This window comes from Podarcis cretensis (assembly GCF_951804945.1).
Source record: "Podarcis cretensis genome assembly, chromosome: 4".
Classification (NCBI taxonomy): Eukaryota; Metazoa; Chordata; class Lepidosauria; order Squamata; family Lacertidae; genus Podarcis; species Podarcis cretensis.
In genome coordinates, this window is record NC_137173.1 from 81,171,670 (window position 1) to 81,193,550 (window position 21,881).

At 40.3% G+C, this 21,881-nt stretch overlaps 1 long non-coding RNA gene across 8 annotated transcripts in view; it reads left to right on the forward strand.

Annotated features, from left to right (window-relative positions):
• Positions 1-25: 25 nt before the first annotated feature.
• Positions 26-21,881, forward strand: part of LOC307214346 — a 331,943-nt gene continuing 310,087 nt past the window's right edge. For 7 of the 8 annotated variants that reach the window (XR_013837946.1, XR_013837947.1, XR_013837948.1 and 4 more), the window contains exons 1-2: positions 26-599; positions 2,373-2,602. This is a non-coding gene — a long non-coding RNA (uncharacterized lncRNA). The remainder of the gene's footprint in view (positions 600-2,372; positions 2,603-21,881) is intronic. The other variant, XR_013837952.1, reaches the window with a different exon arrangement.

A 21,881-nucleotide genomic window follows, 5' to 3' on the forward strand; every position in this document is an offset into this window, starting at 1 on the left:
AAACCACTGGCGTTGTTTTCGCAACACCGTCGCTTGAGGTGCTTGCTGTTCACCTCAGAGCAGCCCTTATCCCTCCCCCCCACCCACAAGAAGCGTCCTGTAATCTTAACAGGAATATGGAAAGGTTTGTTTTCTTTATGCCTTCCGAAGAGAGGCTTCCTTAAGCCTATGTGTGTAAGGAAATTGAGGAAGAGCAGCGGACAGGGGGGCAAGGCCTTGGCTTAACCCAGCATGGGTGGGAGTGGACACTTGACCTCAGAGAGAGCCTCCCATTTTGGATGGAAAGGGGTTGAACTGGTGGGCAAAAGCCACCCCAGTTGTGCAGAAAGATGGGGGCCTAGTGGTTTCTACAGTTAAAGAGGTGTGGTGGCTCCAGCTCGCCAGAAGCTGCACATTCTACCTGGAAGCTTTCCCTCCATCAATCTCAGAACTGAACTTTCTCCTGCTTGGCATGAAACTCTTGCAAGGATGGAACTGCCTGCATTTTCTGAGGAAGGCTCAAGCAGCAGCTTCCAGGGAGGCCTTGCTATTAAATAAGAGAAAGGCAGCCTGTGAGTACAATTCCTAGGCCTGGTCCACAGACCCAGCAGAATGAGGCGGTTGGTAGCTTTATACCACTTCATTCTGCAGGTGGGGGAGAATATTTTCTGATGTTCTTCTGCCCTGTAAAAGCTATCAAGCCAGGGAGTGTAGACCACCCAAGGAAATATTGAAAAATAACACACAAGCACCCTTTGAAGTGCTGTAGTTTATTCTAGCACTTCAGAAGCTCACCACCTCATTCCCACGTCCCACCCCATTCTGCTGCCCTTGTGGGGTTGGTGGTTAGAATGTCAGGATAGTGGGAAGAGGTTCATTTTCTCACTTGGCCGTACAGTTAACTGGGTGACCTTTGGAGCCATCATGGTTTCTCATTCTGATCTGCTTCTCAACCTCGGATAAAATGGGGAGGGGGGAAATGAAGAGGTTTGAGAACCATGCACATCACCCTGAGCGTCTTGTAGTCTGTGTAAGATATAAATGAGTATGTAGACTAGACCCTAGTGCCAAACAAAGTGTCCTCTATTCAATTGCCTTCCACCGGACAATAATGATAAATGACGTAGAGAGATAAATATAGAGAGGACCGTCCTCCGTCCTTTTAATTTCTGGTTTGAATTGATCTTTCCTCTCTCCCCTGGGAGAACAACCCACAGGAATGACTGGAGAAATCTAAGATTTTAACCTATCCATGGCTGGGCACCAGATGTTCCCCAACCCCAAACAATAGATAGCAGCAAAGACAAGAGTCTCTGCTCTTCCTACCTAGGGTAGGATAGCAGGAGGAAATAGTGACTGAGCATTTGAAATCATAATCCATCTGTGTACAGGTCACTGGAGGAATTGTTGGCGAGAGCTGGATTTGGGCTAGGTGGAAGTCCTGTGGGGGGGCAGTATAAACATTTTCAAGTACCATTATTCCAGTGGGAGAAATAAGCTTAAATATCTTTCGCTGGAATCAATAGAACTTAAGTAGGGTTATTGTATTGGTGTTCACAAGCAATACAACAAGGTAAAGCGTTGGTGGATGGAAGTGTAGTGCTTTCAGGATTTCAGAGTAACAGACCATAATGGATATGTGATATAATTGCACACAATCGTTTGAAAGAAGGAACCTATGTGGGGCTGCAATATTGTTTGTGCAATACGGATAAATCTTTTTAAAATTAGGGCCGAACATCTAGCAATTCTAAATTAGATGCAGTAAAGAAATATATTTATGTGATGGAAAGTAATAATAATAAATGCACCTTAATGTTTGAGTGATTATAACAAGCTTTCAGTTTCTCTATTAAACTAAAAACATATTTATCTTCTTAAATTAGTGCCAGATAGATTTGAAAGAATGCATGGGTTGACTATCTCTAATGCGCTTGTATTCAGAAATATAAGTGTTTAAAATTCCCCAGTTGGGTCATTTTGAAGTGGCTGCCCATTTCTCAGCCAGGAAGAATGTGAGACATGACATCTCAATGTCCATGGCCTTGACCAATAAGTGTGGGAGGCCCATTTTGCTCAACATGTCCCTGGTGAGCACCAACCTACTAACTTACCCTCTGAGCTGGGGTATATGACAGCAGGCTCCAGTGAACTCCTCTCATGCTCCTCCACCTATGGAATCCTGTACTGACGCCAAGCCTCTGCAGTTTACTGTATTGCAGTTTACAGATACTCCTGTGCAGGAGACCTCTGGTACGGTCACTGTTCTGCGAAATTCTCTCCTAGTTCCTGTAGTGTCAGGAGAAGCTCACAGTGACTTTACTAGGGATGAAGAAGAGTGCACATCTGAAGACCTATGTGAAATTTATTCTGGCGTTTATTGCATTTCTCAGATCAAGTGGCTGCCTGATGCACTTAAGACTCATGGCTGCAAATGGGATCGCTCCTGGCCACTTCCAAGAATCCTAACTGTATCCATGTACTTTCTACGTATGTGAATGACATGCCCACAAACAGCCCTGCCCCATGTGATCTGAGTTCCTCAGACAGCAGTGCAGAATAAGCTACCGTATACATCATGGAGACTACAACTTAAAGCAGTTTTGGAAGGATCAGATAGATGGTAAGGAGTTGCTGTTTTTATTAAACTGCAGTGACCATTTTGTGCACTTCTGATTGATGCGCGATTGCCTACATGCTGCTTCTGGCCCTGGAAGTGGGCGGAATGGGGAAGGGCAAAAGCAGAGCAGGAATAGGGACAGGAAAGGGCTGGTGCATGACCACTTGCTATGCACTCAGTGGCCCGGAATGCAACCCCAGCGCAAACAGGGAATTGCCTGCATAAATAATTTAAAAATTTTTTAAATATAAAATTAATATAAATTATTTAAAACCTGAATTCCATAGGAACAGGAACACTGAGCTAGTCATGTATAGAGCTTTTATGATACCCCAAAACAAACACTGGTTCATCAGTGGTGACACACCAACACCGGGGGTTAGGAAGCACACAGAAGGTTCATTCTATACACCTGATGTTGGGATGACACAGTCCTGTACAACCCAGCCCTAGAACTATGCTTAAGACCGTTTGGGCCATTCAGTGAAAATGGGGTTTAGCAGCCACACCATACGGTGACTTGTAACCCCTTCACAGGCAATGTGATGATTGTGAAAAGCGATCATGACCCACTCCTAAAATCATGTCAAAGGGCATCATTCCATAACAGCACTTTCGGAGGGCATCCTTAAAGGAGGCACGACTTGCAGTTAAAAAGGGGGAGGGGCACATGCCATGTTTTTGAGTGACAGATGGTACATGCCTTATATTCTTCTCACTTTTCAGTGTGTTAGTCAATGAATGAAGTCAAGAGCTGTGATTGGCAAGTGGTAGAGAACAACTTCATACAGTCGCAAAAGGAAGACTCCAAAATAGCTTCAGAATGACTCAGAAAGTTACTTCTCCAGCCACTGGAGAAGGAATTTCCACATTCATTTTGAAGCCAGTTTGGGATTTATCTTGGCATATATGTCGTTCTAGAATTCTTTCTAGATTTAGATAATAGAGAAATATTGCCTGCTTCATTTTGAAGGGACTTCCTGCTTCATTTTTAAGCGATGCTTTTTTCCATTTTCCTGGCTATAGAGAAGTGATTGTTGCCCAGAAGAAAATAACAGAAAATCCCAGTATTTTAGTGTAGCTGTGACTGGGGAGTAGCATGTCCACTCAAAAAGGAAAAGGTAGCAGTGAAGAGAGAAGCTAATTCTCTTTCTAAGGTTTAATTTCGTGCAAAAAAATATGCATTTTTCAACATTAATTTTTACACTGTAAACAAATCACCCTGATAATACAAATGTGCACCGTTAGTATATCCAGATTGTCTATATGTGTATTTGCAATATGGTGGTTGAGAATGTGTGGGTTACATCAGCCTTGAAAAGTAGCTTCATGTTGCTATGTTACTATTGGGTGGAGTGCTTAGAGAGGACAGTGGACTGTATTCAATGTAAGCACTAAGGTTAAAGTTCTGTCAGTGCAAGGATTTCACGTTGTGTGACAGAACATTCTCCCCTGCTAAATCTGTTCTCGGTGTTCCTCCAGCCCCCACAAGCAGATGGGGACAGTGTGGAGCGCACATGGGGTGAGGGGGGGGAGAAATGCCCTTGTGCTAGCACTAATTCTTGCAAAACGTTAATTGAATACCATGCAGTGTATAGTGATTTTGCAATGTGCTTCAGTTTTGTTATCCAGTCTCTTGATGGAATGTATGACTCCAAATGTCAATGGGCTCCAATTGCCACCAGCCCTGTCTAGCATGGCTGGTGATCAGGGATGATGGGATTAGCAATCAACAACCTCTGGAGGGCAAGATATTCCCTGGTCTATGGGAGCTAAATATCAGCTACTAGAATGTTGTTAACCAGATGCAGTTCTGCTTGCTTTTGGTTGGCCGGATGAAGATAGTGGCTTAGGTTGGGTTTATTTTAATTAATGCTGAATTTGTTAATTTCAATTTTGATGTGTTGGGTCTAGTTTGGAATACTATTTGTTTTATGTGGTGTTATTACTTATCTGTTAGTCACCTTGAGTTTCCTTGGGAAACAAGGTAGGGTGAAATTATTATTTTTTAAGAAAATAAATACAAGTTTCAGCTCTGTGATTCTAAAAGGGAGTCATGGAGGTCAGAATGGAACAGAACATTTTTGCAAAAGCTAATTTGTAGGACAGCTAAAAGAAAAACTACAATTTAAGTAGATTTGAGCTACGGTTTGAACATATACTTGACAAGTTCTATTTTTGGGATGGACTACACATTTAAAATAATCATTTGTTTTTTTAAAAAACAACTGGTGCTGAATATTATGTTTTCCCCAACAGAAATAAATTAAAGGAATCTAATTGAAGAAGTATACAACAGTGGTTAATATGTTGCTACTTGAAAAAGAGATGTTGCAACTTATAATCTTCTTTTATGGGTTTATGTTGTTAAATGTTTAATCAGGCATGTGAATGTATTCAGGTGTTAAAACATTCTATTAGCTATGAAAATTGCACTATTATTTACTGAGCTGTTTGTAATACATTTTTGTCGGCTTTTAGCTCTCTATAGTCCCTGTTTAATTTTCCCTTTAACTAAATAACTAACTAAGGTAACTTTCTTTCTTTCTTTCTTTCTTTCTTTCTTTCTTTCTTTCTGAAAAACTTAAGAGAGGAAAAACTAGAATAGATGAGCTAGGTCAAGAGTTAAATATTTTTTCAATTACAAATTAATTTTATTTCTCTTTTATTTTTTTAGAAAGAGGAAAAGGGAAAACAAATGTGCTATACTGTTAATACCTGTTTTAAGGACAGGGCCGTAAGTACTAAGGCAAGGACGTCATCCATCACAATGTTATGGTCCTTGGATCAAACCCCTTTTAGGGATGGGGAGCCCACATCCTTCCAGCTCTTGTGGGACTCCAGCTCTCACCAGGTCCAGCATCCCATAAGTTAGCTTCTGTGTGGCAAAGCTGGGCTGCACAGATGGAGATAGATATAACTTTATTCGCATCAGCCGATGGCCATAGCAACGATAAAACATTACAATATACCCAGAAAAAAGAAAATTTAGTATAAAAGCACAGTTTAGGGTCCTGAATACAGTCAGATAGTGGTCCTTATTCTGATTACCCCTGCTAAGAACCTAGCAGCCTTTGCTGTTATCTGCTCTGGTCTGACAGGAGAAAGGACACTGTGGCAGTGGTTGTGCGTCCTGGGATGGTCAGTATGAGTGGGGTGATGATCTTGTTCCTCAGGTCTTTGTGGAGAGTACAAGAGAGGAGGTCATGAGCCACTGTTTTGGTGCTACCGTCTCCACAGGAGCAAAGGCGTTTCTCATGCAGGATCTTTTGGAATCGGCCCTCAAGTACTGCAGATGGCAAGACATTCAGTCTTGCGAGTGTAAAAGCACGCCTGTATTTTGGGATAGCTAGTCTGTGCAGGTATGGAACCTGAGAATCAAAATGGAAAGATGGAAATTGATCATACCATGGGCAGAATTTCCATATAGTGGCCCGGTTGTTCTGATGCTCGATACCTTTTAGACATTGGCAAATTAGACTGTATGCTTTGGTAAGGCCCATAGTGAGTAGGTCTTGTGGGAATAGCCCCCAAGAGTGGAGTTTTTGGTGGACAGTTTTAAGCCAGGCACTTTTGTGGTAGTCTTGAAGTACTAGGGATAATAAACCAGGGGGATTTGAGTTTAGGTCGAGCCAGAAGTTAAAAGTTCTTTGCCAAATCTATACTGAGGGGAGAGTTGCCTCTAGGTGCAATGATGCGTTTGGGGCACAGGGCTTAAGAACTTTGATTGAACAGCTTCCCAAGTGCCAAGGTGGTTACCAGTGCTGGCTTAGTTGGAGTGGTCTTGGAGATTTTTGCATGCAGATCAGTGGAAAACATGGGTTAAAGGGGCAAACCACATTGCTAACATGTTTAACAAAGCCCCTATACTTTTTAAACAGCAAAGCTGTTTCACAAGGAAGGAATTCAAAGCAGGCAGGTGGGAGGGAAATGTGCAGAGTGTATAACTCACAGGTACAGATTTTTAAACTTGTGAGCAGAGGTTTTGGAGTTGCCTAGAACAGGGAAATGGGAGGCAGAGAAATAATTATTAATCCACCATCACTTCTCCAGTCCAAATTGCCTCCCTCTAAAGCGGCTTTTTAAGAATTTTGCACCTCCATTCACATATTAATCTCCATATCAGAAGAAATAACAGTAAAGGTGTGCTTTCTCCTTTTGCTTTCCTATTCCCTTTAGCTTAGGGCCGTAAATTCCCACTGTTCTTTTGTAGACAGTAGAACAACTATTTTAGTCTATTTAAAAAAATATTTGTTCTCTTTTTAAATTTTTCACTCCAAACAGGAAAAAAAATAGAAGTTTAATTTTAGTTTTCTCTCATTGTAAAACAGTTCTTAGCATCTTTATTTAACTTTGGTAAAGAACCCTTTATAATCAATATATTTATTTTTTTCAGATTACAGTAATATTTATATGAAAAGAGCATGATAAATACTATAATTCAATTTTATTCGGCGTATAAGACTCCATAATGTTCTATTGTATGCAATTTGATTCTTCAAGGAATAGCCTCTATAGTTTAACTTATAGTTTACTATATATGCAAGAAGGGTAGAGAGAAACAACTCTGGATGTATACTGGGGTGGCACACACACAGGCAAATTACATGTCATGCTGTGATTTGTCAAGTGGTGTACTTGAATAAATGTATCCTTAGATGGTACATGGAAAAGGCTTAGTGATTCATTGGCCAATACTAATTAATCCAGAGTAAAGTACCTGTGATTTTAGATTGGATTATGGTCCTTTCTCTCAACCAGACTCCAGACTTTACTGAATCCTCAGTTTAATAAAATAAAATTGTAAGAAAAAAGGACTGTTTAACCTCATGTATGAACTCTGCCTTACCCAAGTTAGACCTGTATTTACACGTTTTGAACTCTGCCAAGAAATGACTATCTTTGCGTATGAGGATCAGGTCAGGTCAAAGGCATTGTGTACCATATCCTGTCTTGTCCTGTATACAGCTCTCTTCAGGATAGATTCTTCTGTTCATTTCATAAATTTCCAGAAGGTCAACCAAATAATTTCAAAATTTGATGGTTGCTGGCTGATGTGAACTGGCAGCAAGAAATTTACAGGCTACTTTTTTTTAATCCAAAACATTTAATTCAAATGATTTGGGGAAAGTCATTACTTGTTTGACTAACTTTTAAGTTTTCATTAGTAGCAATTCTCAACTTCGGTATGTTTTAACTTACTCTTAGACTGGAGATTTTCTTTTTTTGGCGATTTATACTATAATGGGCATTGGTTGCAAATGATAAAAATCCAACTGACTACTAGGCAGTAAGCAAATATTTTAAACGACCTAGGATAGATCACAAGTTATTTTTGAGACTACAGAATTCACTTTGACAAGAGAAATAATTTTGGTGCCTTTTTAATTCAATTGTAAACATTAACATTTCTCCCGATGACCACTCAATCTGATGTCAGAGAGAAATAAGTATATATGGCATATAATCAAGAATCGGGGGCAAGGGGTAAAATTGGAGAACAGGGCGCATGAATGGTGCGGTGAATGTGCAGCATGTACACACACAAAAAGGGGAGAGTGTTAGATCATGACAAAGAAGAGAAAATTGGTCCTACACCCTATAGTTAATGTGACAACACGTAGTTAATGTGTACTTAATGACTCAGAGTCTTTTGGCTCATTTTTCTCACCATTTGAAGATGTCACTTGTTTTATACATAGCCGTGTAGCCTAAGATTAACTTCATTCCGAAATGGATGCAGACTACAAATCATAGGTCTTTAGAGGAGAAAAGAGTGAGATGGGAGACATATAGATTAAATATATGTACATTGCACATGTACATTGCACTCTATATAATTAGGCTCTCAAGAGACGGGATGTTTGATGGGAATGTTTGGGAGCTAAGTTCTTTAGGGCTGTATTTGCCTGGGTCTGAGCACTTGACATTCCTTCCTACTGAGCTGAAGCTATTCAGCTCCTACCTGGCTCAAACAGAGGCTTCGTGGGCCACTTGTTTGAATCCACCAGCAGTGATTATCTTGCTCAGGATTTGTTTGCAATTTGTTTAATAGTTGAAGCTCTGTTTTCAGTACCTGCAAGTGACCCAGTTTCACTAAATCCAACTTCTCAAGCCCCTCATGTAAAATCGTATGCAAAAAGTAAGAGTGGAATGGACAAAAAAGAGAGGAAAACCTTTCTTCCTCTTGAGGTTGGACATTCTAGGCTCCCTCCCCACTCCCTAAATTCCTAAAAGTGCCTCTGAACTGTTCATCACAATGCAAAGCTCAGTTGCGGGGGGCGGGGGGGGGGTGACACTAAAGGCAAAGGTCACAGAAGCTGCATCCTTTCTCACTGCTTCAGAACATTTTTAAAAAATGCAAACGCAACACGCTGGCTAATAACTTAGTAAATATATAATCGGTATAAAGTCATTTAAAATATGAGAATAAGCCACTTCAAAACAATATATATATATATATATCATACAACACATCTCACAAAATATACAAGTAACTGCAAGTTGTTATATGTATCAGAGTCAAACAAAGATACAAACAACCAATGTGTTTGTTCTGAACATTTAAAGGTACAGGCACGATATGTGGCAATCCTAACCTTCACATCCCACTTTATGCTAACAGTACTTTGATGAACATTAACAGCAGAATCATCTAGGAATTAATTCCCACTATGGTCAGTGGAGCTTACTCCATAGTAGGTATATTCCGGGTTGCAGCTTAAATAAATACATAGCTCAATGCTTTGCCTGTTGAAGTAATGTGGGCTTTCTGTTCCTATATTTTATTTTAAAAGATTGCACTTGCACAATTCACCCCTTTAAAAAAAAAAAGGGCAATCAGAAAGTAAACTTCCTATCTCTCTCTCTGTGTGTGTATAATTTGTCCAAACTAAGTTCAAGGCAGGGCTGAGATTTTGGCCCTAAACTAATCTCCCTTGGAATCCTTTTCCCTCTTAAAAATCACCTCTCTCTTTGACCCAATATTTGCTGCCTGCTGTGCCATATGTTGTCCTGCTTTGAATTGTTCCTCTTCCCCCTCCATCTTCCAGACTGCTCATATTTGCGAAGACAAAAGGAAGAACAAATTTAATAACAAAACAAACAAAATGCTACATACATTGCTGATTCAGAAAGCACATAGGGGTTGATTGAGACCAGAACTGCAGTCCTAAATACATGTTTGGCAGAGTAAGCACCGTTGAGCACAGTGGAACTTACTTCTGAGCAAATATTCATAGGGTTCTGCTGGTAGTTAGAAATCAATTTAGAAAAGTAGTCACAGTTTAAGACCTGCTTATCACAATGAGAACTGAGTACAACTAACCAAGTCATGGTGGCCCACTGTGAAATTAACTTGTGGTACTCACTGCCACAAGCTTGTGGAGGTGGAAAATAGATCTGACCCACATGTGAGTAACGAAAAGAATCAGAAGATGGGTGCCTAGATTCAAAATGCAGGGCTTTGCATACTCTCCAGTAGGGTTAAAACACTCTGAGTTAACCAGCAGCATGCTGTGGAATATAGGTTGTTAAACCTTTTTACATATCTTGTTTAGTCTACCTTAAAGCTCTTGCCCCATCTCTTTAACCCTTTAGCAATGACCACATACTATTAAGTAAGTACTATTAAGTAAGTTTAAAAACTTTACTGACTAAATCCAGAAAAAAGCTTTACTTACTAAATCCAAAGGTCTGGTTCATGTGTAATACCATGCAGCAGCAAGGGGAATACAAGTAGAATACAAAGGGAATACAAGTAGAATATTATTGAGTGCAAAATGCAGATTATAGTTTTAAGCATGAGGTTTGAACTTTGGAGCAATTTCAGACATGTCTGGTCGGATACTTGGCTGGGAGTGAGAGAAAGGAAAAGAAGCAGCTTCACTTCCTCCTTCAGAGAGAAGAAGGGGCGTGACCTAGCTGTGTTTAGGAGCAGACTTCTCTGGTCTTAACCCCTTCATGCACTAACAAGCACTTGTGCATTGTTATGTTTGACGGCAATTTCCCACAGAGCTGTTGTACTAATGTATATCTATATCTATATCTATATCTATATCTATATCTATATCTATATCTATATCTATATCTATATCTATATCTATATCTATATCATCTCTCTATATATGGATCATACCAATGAATGGAGGGCAGATCTATCAGCAGTTATTACTCATGGTAGCTGAGGACCAAAACTGGACATGTCTGTCACATAGTTTGCCCTCACATAGTTGGTTTTTAAGAATTAATTAGCTTGTACAGTTCCAAGCCAATTGGACTGCAGCAGGGGAAAGGGGTCTTAACAGGAATTCTGTAAATGGGCCATCCACAATGTGAGGAATGTTCCTATTGTCTTTCATCCCGCAGCAGGTGTGGTTTGTGTGTGTTTCAAATTGGGACCACAGTGCACGCAGAGTTAATGTCGCCTTCCCTCCCCCATCACAGATGACAAATTTCAGGGTAATGCAATTATCTTAATGGCTTAATAAGTCATACCTGATACCTTAAAAGATTTCAAGCTAAGGTTTTTAGAGGAATAGAGAACACATGTATACTTAAGACAAAAAACCCCAAAACCAACCTGCAAAGGATTTATACAAAACCAGCTAATAGTGTGTCAAGAAGAATGCAAATATGAAGATACAATTTATTTTCCAAGCATAATTTCTTACAGAGTGTTATGTACAGAAGCGAAGAACAAAAATAAAGCACATATAAAGTTAAGTAATCTATGTTTTAAAATGTCAGTACAGAACAAACACATAGATTGCCTTTCTATGACATTATAATCAATTTTCCAGCAGCGCTTTGTCTCCATATCTATTAAGAATGCCTTGAAAGGGAAAACTGGAAGAAACTACAGCATATTCTGTATTTACCTCTTATTAACCTTATTTCCTAGACCTCTCTTGACTCAAAATTACCTGTAACTATGTGATAATATTTAATGTGTTCAAAGCTATTCTTAATTCCTTATATGCTGTTTCAAGAGGCTGTAGTCCCTAATTTCATTAATTAAGCATTGTCTTACTAGTCACCATGTATATATCTTCCCTGTAGCTGTGTTGGGTTTTTTTTAGAAAAAGAAAAAGAAAACAAAGCCAATGTTCTTTCTTCTTTAAAATGTCCACAACTTTTTATTGGCTGAGAAGTTGTGTTTTTACAAACAAGTTTCTCCTTTAGGGGCAAAGGTTTAATTGCTTGAAAAGCTTGTGATAGAATCACACCTTTGCCAACAGCTGAGGTACATAAAGCATAATTACAACGATGGTGATATAAAGCAATTCTGCAGAGAAAAAGTATGCGTAGAAAAATGTGTTGACTCCCCAGTCCCCATACAGTCTTGCCTCGGAAGTTGAACGGAATCCGTTCCAAAATGGCACTGCTTCCAATTGGCTGCAGGAAGCTCCTGCAGTCAATCGGAAGTTGCAACAGATGTTCAGGTTCCAAAGAACGTTCACAAACTGGAACAATCACTTCCGGGGTTGCGGCGTTCGGGAGCCAAAATGTTTGACTGACAAGGCGTTCAACTTCCGAGGTGCGACTGTACTGTACTTTAATCTTTTCTCTCTTTTTCCTCAAAGTGAATCAGCAGGACCTGGCTCCTGCCACTAGTAAATCTAGTTATATACATAGGTTTGCACTAGCATGAGCCACTGAACTTTGAAATACAGGAAATCATATGCATATAGGGGTTTGAGTTGCAGTCCTTATTGGAGTTCAGGGATTACAACTGAAGTCTTACTATGTGTACATCTGACAGTTAATGTTTTTTTCTGTCATCCACATGACATTGCCCTCATCCAACTGGCAGCCTGCAATCATCCCTCACCATTTAATTTGGATTTTCCTGATCAGCGGATAATGCAATAAAGGGGAGGGGGAATCTTTACATTAAATTTCTTATTACTCAAGTGTGGAAGTGCATGGGTGTGGGTTTAATTTTCATAAACATGTTGAGTGTAATCTTATCCCCAGACTTTATACTCCTGTTCGCTCATATCCTGAGCACAACCTAGCCATTTTCTTTCCGTAAGCCCAAAGGGAAATACCTATTTCGACTGGTTGTTGCTGAAGGCTCTTTTTCGGTATTTTTTTTTTTTAAGTTGTTTTGTGCAAACCTGCTCTTGCACAAAACAGCTGAATTAAAAGTCATAGTGAAATTGGCCCTTGCAGGTACAGGTGGCAGGAAAGGAAAAGAGGAAAGGAAAATTTTAAAGATGCTGTTTTGTAAATAGAAATAAACACATTGTTCAAAAATATTATATGCTCAAGTGTGAAACATGCTTGAAACTTGGGTTTTGGTGAAAGTTGGTTGTTGTTGTAATCCACATGTACACAGGTAAAAACACTTGTGTGCATGCAGACCACAATAGACCTCAGGTTTCTGGAACTTCCACAGGGAAGGGAAGTGGTAGCTGTGGGGAGGGGACAACATATAGTGAGATTACATCTAATCAAGCAACATTCACTAGTGTGGACAGGAAACACTGAGATAGATAGTGTGTGGCTAAAAGTCCACAAAAAAACACATGGAAAAATAGGATCTGTGCAACATACATGTGTGCTAACATCTTGGTGCATTCGCACATTGCACAGCAGTCTGGGGACAGTGATAAACCTTGTCCTTGGAGCCTCCCCCCACAAGAGACTAGACACCAAGGTATGGGTTCAAATTAGGCCACAACTTTATTGAATTTCAGATGTGGGAAACTTAGCACTGGCCTTGGAAGGTATCCCTCTCAACCCACCGGGGGCTGAGGATGTGCAGGGCAAACAGGTGGCATGTGAGGGAACTGTAAATTGTGAAGTTACACAGCGTGCCCACACACTGTACCTAAGTTGGGAGTTTGACCTACTTGTTGCCGCTCTAGGGCCAGTGACTCCCACAAACACCCTTTAATGGGCCCTTCAAAGGCTGCTGCATGGGGGTGCATGAGATGCTCCCCCCCAAACTCGAAGATAGACTAAAGGATACCTAACAAGGCCCAAAAACCGCCAAAGTTGTGACCAATTGCTACGGAGAAGCCAAAACCTGCCAATGCAGGCGAAATTCCACCCCGGTTCTGAATACAGCAACCATCTTACGACCATATCAGCGCCCGCTGACCTAGAACGCGAAAGGTTAAGCTGCAAAAGAAGAAAAAAGAGAGAAGAAAGGAGAATTTAATTTTTTAGGGAGGTCTGGTGGGTGATCCTGGAAGAGAAGGAAGAAGAGTGAGCATTGGCCAAGGGATCGGCCCCTGTACCTGTCCCAGGCCACACCCCTGCCAGCAGCCCATAGGCCTGCCAGGCAGGGGCGGGCTAAAGACACCCTGTTACCAGGTGGGTGGCACCCGGCCAGGTAGACCCTGTGCGGGGTCGCAAACTCCACCCACCTGTTGGGAGGGGGTGAGCGGGAATTGCATGTCCATTGCTCCCTCAGAGTACACTGTCATAGTGAAGCCAGGATGCATGGGACTGCAGGATTTTCTGAAGAGGAAGCAGTGTGATTTGAGATAGATGGAAGGGAAACTATGGTTGCATTCACATGAAATGTCAAAACAGGTGTGCTATGGGAATGAGCAGGCACTCACTCTTCTCCTTTCCCCTTCCTCCATACATGAGAAGATCAGAAGCTTTCACACCTGGCTTGTAGCAAAACTATAGTGTACTGTTTTGTCCAAACCCAGAAAACTGGTTTGCAAAAACCACAATTTGCTTGTAAATCAGCATCACAAGTCATGGTTTGATCCTTCTTTCTGAATTCTGTCTAGTGGTTTGCCCTGAATTTTTATAAGTCAAGGATTGGTAAAGGTGAATCAAAATTAGAGATAACAATTTTAAGTGTCTGTAGGTTTTGTGTATAATATTTTAGCTATAAATCATGTAGGTAATCATGTGCCATGTATTCATATTAATTTCATTTGATTGCTATTTCTTTCTTTCTTTCTTTCTTTCTTTCTTTCTTTCTTTCTTTCTGGGTAACTCCAGTATTAGAATTGGTTAGCTATAGCTTCTTTAGGTCAATTTTAATATATCTTGTTTCTTTCCATTTCTGATCAAAACAGCTTTGTCTCATTTGAATATGTAAGGCAGGGTACATTTATTAACCTACTTAGTTATAATGCCATCATATACGCCCAAGGTTAAATTTAAAAGTTGAATTGAAGATGGGTTATTGAGAGAGAGAGAGAGAGAGAGAGAGAGAGAGAGAGAGAAGCTTAGGCTTTTAGTTTTGATTTCTTATTGATTTTCACTAAGAAAATAGAATTCCAAATCTTACAGAAGCCTGTGATGCTCATTCAATTTTGCCTTTGTCATGAAGAAGCCATTAAGAAAATGGAGAGGAAGAGGTCACAATAATCTTTTCGGAAATAGGAACTAATTTTATTCAAAGGTCATATTTTTATGCAAAGCTTTCAGAATGCACATGTCATTCTATTTTTTTTTCTTTGTCATTTACACAAATTAGTTGTGTAAGTTAGGAATAATGAGCTTCCATTATAGAAAGCTGTGGTTATTACAGAATACCTCCAACCATTTCCAGTTAGAGAATATGCAGTGCACAGAAGAGAAGACACACTGAAAACATTTAGTCTCCTAAGACATGATGTGATATATTTCTACAGCAGCCCAATAGAATCTTCACATCCATGTGGAAACTGGTGTGGCAAGGGTTGCCAAATGCACTGAGTGGTATGCGACACATCACACATTAGTCTTGTTGAAATCAATAGTGCCAAAGTAGGTCACTACTAAAGTCAACAATCCTAAGCATACTGCACCTTCATGCAAGTGATACCCACCCACTGGGAAAAAAGGGTCTTACATCTGAAATAGCGTGGGATATATTCAGTGGTGTAGCGTGGGGGGTGCAGGGGGGGCCGGCCGCACCGGGCGCAACATCTGGGGTTAGGGCAAATCCACGGGTTAGGGGGCGCAAATTACTTGCCTTGCCCCGGGTGCTGACAACCCACGCTACGCCACTGGATATATTCTATCTCGCCCGGCATCAACAAAGTTGTTTGTGGAGGAGAAGATCCCTCTATTGCTCAATGAAGACTTTTAGTTCCTTACCTATCAATCCCTGACACCGGATAACTCAGAATGGGAGACACGTGTGCCTTCCATGGATAGCATCTAGTGGCTTTATCTCACATAACTGGGCTTCTTGTTCTCAGAAGGGACAACTGATGATGCCTATGTTTGGCACTGGGTGGCAGTCCCATTCTATTATTTTAATGGGTCATGCTTGCAGCTAACTTTTGCTTGATTGAGCCAAGTATGCATTCAACTCACGACTCCTCATCCCCCCAAAAAAGGTGTGGGAGCATGTGCTCTATTTAAGTATCCCCAGAGAAGGCAGGAGTGGGGCTGCCCTCTCAGGAAGATGTTGCTCAGTTCATTGTGATAGTTCAGACTACCTGAAAACACATCCTTGAAAAATAGTTTGCTTTTAAGCATATATTATATTTTGATATTTTGCTTAAACCACCCTATCGTTGAAGCATCAGGGCACGTGAGCTTTGAAACACTACATTATTTGTGAGTAACACATACTGCACATCCCAGGGGCAGAAGTAAGCTCCCTAGCTCTGTCAGAGTGAGAACTTGAGGGAAAAGATACAAGTTCCAACCTGACTACAGCACTACTAAAGCCCACAGTTGGCTCCCAAACTATTGGTGAAGCAACATTCTATTAGACCAGGCCCTGATTGAAGGTAAGTTGTAACAGCGGCACTACTACTATCATAATTATATGGCTGTTAGAAATTAAGGAATGGGTTGCCAAATGCATTCTTGAGTTAAAAGTCGGAGAGGTCCAGAAGGTGGCAACACGAGAATGAGCCTTTTCTGGAGTGGCCTCCCATTTTTTGGAATGCTCTCCCCAGGGAGGTTCAGCTGGTGCTTCATTGTACACCTTTAGGCGCCGCACCAAAGCATTCCTCTTTAACCAGGCTGGTTGACATCCAATGCCCTTTTAAAATGTGTTGGGGGATGGGAGGATTATTGGGTTGTCCTTGTTTTTATTATGTATTTTGTGTTTTATGTTGTGGAAAAAAGTGAAAATCTGGACACAGAAGTTGCAAAATCTAAAAAACAAAAAACCACATGCCAAAATATACACTACCGACATGGGTTAACAAATTTAATAAATAGTAATAATTTCTTTATATAATATATTGTTTACATAATATATATCTATAAACTAGACTTGCCTCTGAAAGAATACCGCAGTTCAACCATGTCCACATAAATCTTGTCCACATACAGAGGATTATAATTATATAATACAGTAGTTGACATGAAATGTCCAAGATGTGTTATGTTCTATCCATGCCCAGTGGTCTACAGTGAAGTGGTTGTTGTCATGCTTTTGCAACAGGCTGACACACAGTCTTCATCAGCTTCTTGGTGTGCCATCACAAATGCTATAACAATTCTAAGATGGCTTCAGAACAAATATATGAATGATTTAAACAGGTCAGGATTCAAGAAGCTGCTTATGTATTTATTTAGAATATTTATACAGTATAGCACTTTTCAACAAAGAAGTTCTCATAGCAGTTTGCATAGAAAAAGGCAGCTTACAAACGTGTTTCAATAAATTTGTTTACAGCCTCAAGAGAGGTTGGCTTTGCTTCAGACCTAAGTCCACGCCCACACCATACATTCAAATCACATAGTTTGTTGAGGATGTTGGGAATTGTAGCTATGTGAAGGGCAAACTTCAGTTCCCAAGATTCTTTGGGGGGAAGCCATGTGCTTTAAATGCATGATGAAAAGAAACAGAGTCCCTCAACTGAACCTTCCCTGGAAGTGCCTTCTCCATCCCGACCATAATTGGGAACAGATCAGATAATGTCCCGGCCAGGAAGACATAGCTGCTTCAGTTGCCCCACAACTGTCCTCTCAGGCGGCTGAAATCCTCACAGGGCAGGGCTTGGTGAAGATGCTCCCCTGTCACATTAATGTTGAGGGTGGTTATGCTTGTCTTGGCTCCAGTAAACCCCAACTCCAGATCTCATCTGGGAGCAGAGCAGAGAGCAGTGTCCAGACCAGGAAGACAGGACTGTTTCTGAAGTTCTTCCTTCAGGTACTTCATCCCTCATGCAAAGAGTTTGTGCTAGTTTAATGGCTTGTTTACTTTGGACTGCTACCTTTTCCAAATAGGGCTGTTGTGAATTCATGACTACTTTCGGAACATGTACACACAACAGGAGATTAGTTGTTGTGTTGAATGGTGTGCTATATACATCTCACACCTAGCTCTTGACCTCTTACTGGTTAGGGCATTTCACTGGCCTTGATTTTTTAGAAGTATTCTTACTTAACCTAAACCATTGGGGTCCTAATAAAGGCCACTTCAATGCTATGCATTGAGTAGAGAAAGCCCTGGAAGTGTTAAATTTTATATATGGCCAATAACATCTGTAACCATAAAAGGACAAACAAGGTATATGATAAGCAGGGGCTTAGTTAAAGATGCCTCAGATGGTGCAAGATACAGATCTTTTGCGGTGAGCGCCAGGTTTTCTGCCCCTGCTCCTTTTGAATATTGTGGAATTTAAAAAAAACACAAAAAACTTTTGATTATCTTTTGCGGAGTGGCTGGGTGCATTGCAAAACACAGTGCTTATGAGTCACCCCTCTCTACCATATTGTGTCATGCACCAATATCCTGAGTTCTTTAAGCACCTAGGAATGCCTCTGAATGACAGGATAAAAAATATGTATGTGCATTACAAGGAATAAAAATTTAAATGGATTTTTTTTAAAAAAAGGTTAGTTGTGTAACATTAGAACCAATAACTATACTTTTAGAATAATAATTAGAGCAATTACTGTTTTTGTTAGAATTACTTAGGTATGAATAATTTTTTTAAAAAAATATTTTTACCATATCAATACATTTTCCGTAATGATAGATTACATTTAATATAACTATTTAGGCTTTAACTCCCCTCCCCTCCCCAGAACATACATTTGTCAGTTCTCTTCCTAATGGAAGTCTGACTGAAATATAGAATAAATTGAAAAATGGCTTCTGAAACCTGGCTTAGCTGTCACTGGAGTCATAATTCTGTCAATAACAGACAGTAAATGCAGAGGCCTGACTTTTCCCTCTTATTTTTATTTATAAATTCCATTTCATAATAGCAATAAGACACCACAGGCCATGCATTTCGAAGGGATTACTGCACTTCTCTTGTGATTAAAGTCGTCCAGCCTCTAGCCTTCTGCCTCATAACGTCACCTGAGGTGTTCAGTAATAGTCCAGAAATGCACTGCATGCTGTGTCTTATTACTTAAATATATTTAGCTTGATCATACAAGGGGGTGAATAATGGCAGAAAGCAGAAGAAGAACTTCCTTCTCCGATTCCATTCTTTTTAATTTACTCAACAGAGAATTAATTCTGGAGTTAAGTTGCCTACTGTTTGTTAAAAGCATCCATGTGATGCAAAGTCAGTCGTTTGTGTGTATGATGATAATACTGTCCACCTTCATATAGAGGGAACTCCCAACTTGCACCATTCAAATAAAATCCGGCTTGTTGCACGATGCAGAAATCCAATGAAATTCCAAAAAGGGCTAAACTGATACATTCCACATTAAATTACCACTGTCGTTCAATTCATTAGAAGAGTTTATGGCGTTACAACATTTCTGTAATTTATAGCCTGCTTACTGACAAAGCTTAATGCTAACATATGCCTAATTTGCCAAGGTTATCTCAAGTTTCATTCATCTCCCCCCACTAACAATATGCCTCTGATTCCATGCTTCATGGATGAGGTACATGTGGTTTCATATTTAGTGCTATCAATCACAAGTAATTGCCTCTAGCTCCCCGCCTCAGCGTTCAAAGGGAGGTCTATACCTTGCTTGATGATTGATGAAAAGTGGATACTTAGCCAGAGGAGGGCGTCATCCTCCATCCTTAGCAAAGGGGGGAAAATCTGGAAGAGAGAACTGGAGAAAAGATGAGATAGATTAACTGTCTGACATTTCCAAACTTTGGGGTTTGGTCTCCCTTTTTTTTTGCCTTTGTGATTTGCAGCCAGGGAAAGAAGTATTTCAGAAAATTAGGGTGCTGTGAAGTAATCATTCTCTTGAGTTTTCATGGGACACAATATCCATTACAAAGACCATTAATTCTGATCCTGCAAATCAGTATGTGTTGCTCTGCTCTCTGGAAACCCCAATGAGTTAAATAGCATTATCTGTTCTTGGGAATTATATTGCTGAGCCTTATAGTGGGCATTCATTTTGCATTTGTGCTATCAAGGCATCTACTATTAGGCTGTTGTCTTCTTACAACAGTTTGGTTAATAAAACAATCCTGCTTCCTCACAGACATACAAATAGTTTAAAAAAAACCCCAAACCCTCATCATACACACTTCCTTTTTTGTGATGTAAAGTTCTCTCGCTGTCTTTGCTAGGTGATTTTTCCTTCAATCTATATATTATATAGCTCATAGGTAGGCAAACTAAGGCCCGGGGGCCGGATCCGGCCCAGTCACCTTCTAAATCTGGTGTTTTTACATGAGCAGAATGTGTCCTTTTATTTTAAATACATCTCTGGGTTATTTGTGGGGCCTGCCTGGTGTTTTTACATGAGTAGAATGTGTGCTTTTATTTAAAATGCATTTCTGGGTTATTTGTGGGGCATAGGAATTTGTTCCCCCCCCCCAAAAAAAATAGTCTGGCTCCCCTCAAGGTCTGAGGGACAGTGAACTCGCCCCCTGCTGAAAAATTTGCTGACCCCTGATATAACTATTCAATTTCTGAGGCACATTTTATTTTGAAATATTTTCAGCAGTTTTTTTTTATTGGAAAGTATGCTTTCTGGGTACAGCTCCCACTTGCAGCTGACTTCCTACTCCACATCAGCACTTTGGTTCCGCAGTATTACTGCTCAAGTGACCATTCCCTTCCTAATTACCTCTGAAGCAATACCACCCAGGAGCACCTGATGGGCAGCGCTAGGGGAAGCAACAGAGGGACCTGATGCGGTCACCACTATTTATGGCATCTTATGAAACTTTGCTACCACATCAGTCTTTTCACCTTTTCTCTTTTCATATGAGGTCATATGTCAATAAGGGCTTCTACTGCTTTCATGTAACTACAGCTCAGGCGGCTCTTCAGAATCCATCTTGGGTCTGCTGTGCTTGTGTGCAGCTTTGCATTATGCCTTCATATCCCACTGAAGGAAGGGGAGATCTCTTTGATTTGAAGGGAGCTGGATTGTACTCCTGGCTCCTAACGTTGCACCAATCCAGCAGTCAGCAGCAGCATGCCTCAGCCTAAAGCACTTATTCGCTGGCACAGACATGAAATTAACATCAGCATATATTCAAAAAGCCCGTAAGAATAAGGGGGTTGGCTTCTGAATCATGTCTGCTGACTTCCTATTCATGTCATTTTTGACAAGCAGGGGGTGATGTGAAGCTGTGCAGTGGTTTGTGGGAATAGCTCTCTCAGTTCTGTTTCATTACATGGCTAATTAAGCAAGGTCACTGAGCCCTTTTTCAGATCTTTCAATTGAGGCATCTCTGTGGTTTGAATAGATCTGTTTATTATCTTACATGCCCTAACAATATAAAGATATTAAATGCACAGTGTGTGTATGGTGTTTGGGTGTGTGTTGGTGTGAGTGTATATCAGTATATATGTAGGCTTGCACTTACATAACGTGCACTCTCTGTGGATGTAAGTGGTGATTCTAGTAATAGCTAATTATTCAAAATATTTGCTGAGTTTTAAAGCCGTATGCAAATGTGCTGCAAGTATGATGAATATTTAATGCAAAGGAATGTAGTCTAGAACAATAAGGTTCACTTTACACTAACAGTCCAACTTATCTATGACACAGGATCACTAGAGAGGTTAATTTCTTTATGCAAGAGAACAAGAAAGGCATGCAGATAAATAATTAAGTATATAAACAAGTACATGAGCTACAGGATTACATAACACCAAGATAGGTCGAACTAAGAAGGGAGGGTTGAGGAGAAATTGTTTATAGACTGAAGCCACAATTCATGAGACAGTTGTCTGCATGTACGTCCCATTGTTTTCCATAGAACTTAAGCACATATAACTGTGATGGAATTCCTATGAATTCCCCATTCATATGATGATGTTCAGAATATCTGTTCCCAACTAGAAATCAATACCAGATATAATGCAGTTGGTGCCAGGGAAATTGCCAAATTCTGGTGTGTGCCTGCTTGGCTGATAAAGTAGCATTAGATGGTGGTGCTCCATTTGCAAAAAGAAGCAGGCTG